The following is a 6,058-nucleotide window of genomic DNA, read 5'->3' on the forward strand; positions in this document are numbered from 1 at the left end:
CGGTGTCTGCATGCTTCCCTCTGGTTAGTGCCTCTTTCACCACACACTTTCCACTGTTGGCAAAATGGCTGTGAAAATAGTGGACTTCCAAAGACGGAGGGAAGGAGAGGCAGAAATTGATAGTGTTCCTCCTTACCTCCCTTCTCCTGACTAGCAGTGGTGATTTGACTCATCTGGGTGCTGATGTTCAGCACCAAAGGCAAAGCTGTAGGAGGTGCAGGCTCTGGCTGAGATGTTGAAGTGCAACCTGATGCACTGTGGCCTGATCCACTGTGCTAGGTACAGGAGGGTGGGCCTGGCCTCTCCAAACTTGCACACAAGAAGCTCAAGCAGAGATATGTGAAAAGAATATGTCTTTACATTATACACATGGTAATAACTGCTGCCAACAGCAATGCAAATGCGGGTGCTAACTCTGGGATGAGGCTAGCTCTGGCATGAGGCAGTGGTGCACATCTCCCATATTTTTTCATAGTGTGTTCAGCAGTGTTTTGTGCACAGTAAATCAGTTCATGCAGGATGTCTATCTAGATTGGAAAGGGAGGCTTGGAAAGTGGGGGTGTAGCAGAAAAATGGGAGAGCAGTGTGGACTTGGCTTGGAGGAATGTGAGCATGCAGTAGGAGGGTGAAGAAAAGATTGAAGACAGAGGAGGAGGAGAGCTTTGACAGGCCCATGACATAAATTTCTTGGAGGTGGTGCCAGGCATATTTATTCAGAATAATGTCAGGCCTGTCTCAGTGCTGTCTTGCGAATAAACCAGAAAGCATGATTTTTTCCACTGTGCAAAACTTTGGTGCACACACATTTTGTCTAATCAGGCAGGTTCTGGTGTCTGTATTGCAGGAAGGAGAGCTAGGAAAGATACAGACAAGGAGGACTGAAAAACAGGAGAAATGAAAATCCCTGGGACTTTCCAGTTTGGAGAGAGAATGCTGAAGGAGGAAGGGTTCTGACTGATGTTTTCCAAATCGTGAAGGCAGTTAAGAGCAAACAACAAATGCAAAACTGTTTGCTGAATTACGCAATTCCAGACTTCCAGGATTTGCAAACCAAGGAGAAAGTGGTTTAACAAAAAAAAAAAAAAAAAAAAAAAAAAAAAAAAAAAAAAAAAAATTGAACACTACTTTTTTGCAGGGTGAATGTTAATCTACTGGAAGCTGCTGCAGAAGGGTCAGGGGGATAACAATATCAATTGGTTCAAAAGCAGAATGGAAAATATAATGGGCTGAAGGTCCATAAAGAAAAACGAAAGAGAATAGGCAGAAATGTACTGTACAACATCCCTAACTCAATGGCCATTGATGCTGAGCAGTCCTCAGGACACACACCTGAGAAAGTGGCCAGTTTGTGATATCCTGAAATAGTGTCTTTCACTGCTGGAGACATCCTGGGTTTGGTGGGTCCTAGTGAGACCCACCAAGGTACGCCTTGCCTTCCTACTCCTCCACTGAGCAACCTTCTGCCAGACCTTGCAGAAAGGGCATTAAAGTTCCTGTGCTGTTTTTCCCTCTCCTGTGGACTGAAAAGGTGAAAGATGGGTTGGAGAGAGAAATAGGAGCCGTCTTGCAACACTGCTTTGGTGCTTGAGTAATCTTTACTGGAAATTCCTCCTCGAGTTTCCAGTGTTCTTTCAACTGTTGGTTTTGTCAGTATTTCTGATACAGATACAGATGTAATGCCCACGTGGCTTATCTGCCCTCTCAGGACCTCCATTAAGGTATTAAGTGGCTTAAGTCAATAGAAATTGCCCCTTGATTTCAACACGGCCAGCTTTTCCCCCAGAAACATTCAGTGAACAGATAGAATTAGTGCCCATTTTATAAGAGGTTGTTCTTGTGCGGGCAGTGAGCTTCCCAGCAGTGAAATCACAGAGAAGGATCTTGCCAGGGGATTTCCTGCCCTACTGTCTGATTCTCGGTATTTTCCAGGGAACTTCATGGTATCAGTACCAGCTTGTCCTATGGAGGTTGAAAGTTCACAGTCAAAAAACTTCTCTTTTTATTCAAAATTACAGAAGGAGTATTGCTTCTCCTTACACAGTTTCTCATCAGAGCCTCTGCCCTGGCAAAGAGTCATGAACAGCAGCTCCAGCCCAGCAAGTGGTTTCAGAGCTGCTTGGAGGTCTAGGTAAGAATCCCTGCCACAGGGACTCTTTATGATCAAGGAAGTGGCCTGTAAAGCAAAGAGCTGTGACAGGTCCTCTCAGGTTTTCTCTATGTAGTCACTTCACAAGGTATAGATTTGCATTTTCCCCTGTCTGATCTGTGCTCAAGCATAGCTTTGTCTTTTCATCTTCAGGAGTTTAGCCCAAAAATACCAAAGAGCATTGCTCACATGAGTCTGGATTTTAACAGGGGATTTCAAAATCTCACTCCCTGAAGTCAGTTCAGGATGTATTCTTTCATGGAAAGCTCAAACAGGAAAAGGTACGTATTTTAAATGTCTCCAGGAACGCTTTCAAATAATTTTTCAGGTATACTGAAGGGGACAGTTAATGTATCCCATGAGAGAGAAGCTGTTATCTGCTGGAGATAACGCTGGTGGCCTTGTATTTGAAGTGGCAGGCTCCCCCTGTTTTCAGGGACTAGCAGGGCCTGATCAGGATATTTAGGGCCTAATAATGATTCTGGTGTCTCTGAATGGGACAGGCCATTCTGCTTCAGGGACTTGCTGCTCTGCCGGACCACATAGCTTCTTTAAGCAGAGTGTCTTCCCCTGGAAGGGATCTGATCTGGAAATTCCTCACAAACAGGGAGGATGCAGTTGTCCGTGATTATTAGTGGTGCCCTTCCTCTCATATACACATGGCCCACTTCCTAATCCAATTTTTCTGTCCTTTTTCACCATTCTCCCGAAATGATGATTGCATGCTGTAATCAAAACTCTCATATTTCTTTGATAAACTAAAGATACAGGGCTGTTGGGAGCCTACATTTATCAAGCCTTTTCTACAGCAGTAAATGATCCTTGTAGTTTCTTCTAAACCCACTCCAGCCCTACACATACCTTTTAACATGAGGTTAGAAAAGTTTGTCAAACCAACCAGTCTAAATTTTACCCAGACCATTCAACTTAGCAATCAAAACCTGACAGAGTTTTTGACACTTTACTCAGTTTGAAGGCCACTTCACATTTAAGAAAGAAGTGAGAGAAGTGGTTATATCAGGGAAACTCCCGCACTTATTCCATTGCCTGTTGTGCAGCTCAACAGTCTTTAAGCATCACAATCTTTTGGGATCCACATGCTACATATCCTGCCACAAAGCAGTGCAAGTTATGTTACCAGAACTTTGGAAATGCTTGTGAAAAGAGTGAAGTGCTTTGCTCTTAGCTCCCAGGCATCTTAGTAGTGTTTTGTTCCAAGTGCCTGGGTACCTGCCAGGTACAAAAGCAGAGAATCTCCTGCCTGTCCCTCTGCTCTTCTCACCTGAGGAGTCCTTCTGGTGCTGCTGAAGTGCACGGAATGGCCAAATGTGCTGCTGTGAGATACAGGGCTGGGAAGTTCCCCTTGGTTACGAGGTCCTTGGTTCCTCTCAGTGGTTCTGCTGTGTTTATGGTTCATTGCAAATGAAACAAGAGAAACACTTTTTTGACAGGTTGAAAATTTGCCCTTTAAAGGCACCTTTTAATTTTTGCAACTTGAAGAAATTGGGACATGTAAATCTGAAGATTTATTTCTTCAAAAGGCAAAAATATATTTTATAAATAGATGTGATAGGGGGTCTGGGACTTAGTGCTTATGTGACCTGAAAGAGGACAACAACTACTTCCCTTTTCTTTTTTTCTGATTGCAGTAACAAACACTATATCCATTTGTGTTAAAAGAGACTGGAGCATATGAGGAAAGTAAGATCATTTGACTTTAATCATCTTTGCTGTGCGTTATTGTAAAAATTAAATGTTCTGTCCTAATGCTGCTGTTTTTTTCTCTTAAATATTTTTCCTTTCCTATTGAATGAGAAGCAGATATGAGATATCTGCTCTCAACAGCTGAAAGAAATGGTGGCATATGATGTTCCAACACAGATGTCATGTCTGGAACACTCCCACGTATTTCCAACTGCTATATTTCATGTTGTTCTTTCGTATTTATTGGAGATTTCCAGTGATGGAGACTATCGGTTTTTACAGTGATGTAACTTTGAGACACTGCTACCAGTTGAGCCAGAGAGCCTCTTTGCCAGTCAAAGCTGGTAGATTAAACGAGCTTTTTAAATTCCTAGGCACTTGGTGTACAGGGCAGAAAACAGCACTTGACCCTTTGCACCACTTTTAACATGCAGCTGAATACAGAACTTCAGAGCATAGGGCTGTGATATTTACTTGACTTTCAGCTAATGGGCTCAAATAACAAAATATGACCACAAATGGTGCATTCATTTGCTTGTTTCAATATCAGGAATGCATATAAAATAGAGTTAAAACACAACTGCATTCAGTTTTTAAAATTACATTGAAAACATATCTACTATTTTTTCTGTTGATTTCCTGTTCAACTAAAATTGGATATTTTGTCCCTTCATTTATACCCAAGCATCAAAATAGTTGAGTGAGGTAAGACAGCATGATTCTTCATTGTTGAATATATCACTCAGGTACTCATATCTGAAAACCATGCAGAAATAAATATTTTTAGTGAGCTAATTTAGGGTTTGTAGATAAGCTCTGGGAAAAAGGAAAGAAAATCTCCTTCATACAAACAAAATGACGTTCTAGCACCGCATTGTTGTTGAGACTTTTATTCTAGTTCATAATCACAATGGTTTTGGTGCTGATAACAGAGCAGGCATGGAGCAGATAGCAAGATTTTGTTTGTGTTGATTGAAGATCACTTCTTTTGAGAAATTGTGACGATGTTGGCATAAGTCACTTTTCCCAAGCTGTCGGAGGGAAGTAAAAAGCAAGAACATGATAGAATTGGAATCTGCTTGCTTTTCCTGACTGCCAAAAAAGTAGTTTATCTGTAGAAGCAGATAAAGAAATTAATAGAATGCAGGAGAATGTATTTCCACATCTAAAGGTAAATTCCTAGGCTGAAATTCTGTATTCAAAACACAGATGTGCTGAAATATCCCATTTATTTTATTATATGTATAAACTTTTTGTAAGAACTAAATTCTTCTCTCTCATTTGCTGTTTAGTAGTGTCGGTGGCAGCAAGCAGTTGAAGAGCACACTTCACCTGTGGGCTGTATGTGTGATTATTCTTGTTTTCCTTCCTGTGTCTAGCTCACTGTTAATTCAATAAAATGAGAAGGTATAAACCTCCAACATTCACTTCTTCAAAAATGAAAATCTACTTAATAAAAGCTGTTGTGGTTTTTAATGAGCAAAGTCCTCTTGCTGCAAAAATGAGAGAGAGGTGAGTAGATGTGAGTTATGATCAAGGCACCTGTTCAGCCTTGGGCTTGATTTAATAGGGAAGAGCAGATAAATTCTGTGTGAGATTACTGCTGAATCACCCACAGGGTTTCTGCAGTCTTTTACAGATGCATATGCATAATTTTTGAATGAGACCAAATTAAGAAGGTAAGAAGATAATTGTAGAAAGACTCAGTGAAAGGGAGATGACATTCATTATGACGTAGAGCATAAGAATGGCCGCAATATGTCAAGCCAAGGTTTTTAATCCGCAGCAGGTAAAACTGAATGCCTAAAAAATGCTGTAAAATCAACAAGCATGGTAAAATGCTCTCTAAACGCACTCCCAACCTCCAGCTGCTTTGAAGCTCAGGAGTTTCCTGAGTCAGAATTTTCTTCACTGTATTTAGTAACTTGCAAGGGGCTTGTTTTTTGTTCGTTTTGTCACTTGAAATTATGTAAATTCATAGCATGCACAACATCCTTGTTTTCAAGAGAACTGCTTTGCTGAGTTTGAGAAGTTATGGTGGTATGTTTGGGAGCTTTTGAAATTTCTGCCTTACACTCTTTCAGTTTGTGCTCTTTTCAAAATGGAAGAAAGTGGGAGAAAGTTTGAGCCATCTTTCAACACTGAGCTATCCAGATTTCCAGATAATGTCTGGGACACAAGAGAATGTAGTGTGAAGAACTCTGCACA

This window comes from Chamaea fasciata, unplaced genomic scaffold (genome assembly GCF_029207755.1).
Source record: "Chamaea fasciata isolate MVZ Bird 193981 ecotype frontalis unplaced genomic scaffold, bChaFas1.0.hap1 SCAF_10, whole genome shotgun sequence".
Taxonomy (NCBI): domain Eukaryota; kingdom Metazoa; phylum Chordata; class Aves; order Passeriformes; family Sylviidae; genus Chamaea; species Chamaea fasciata.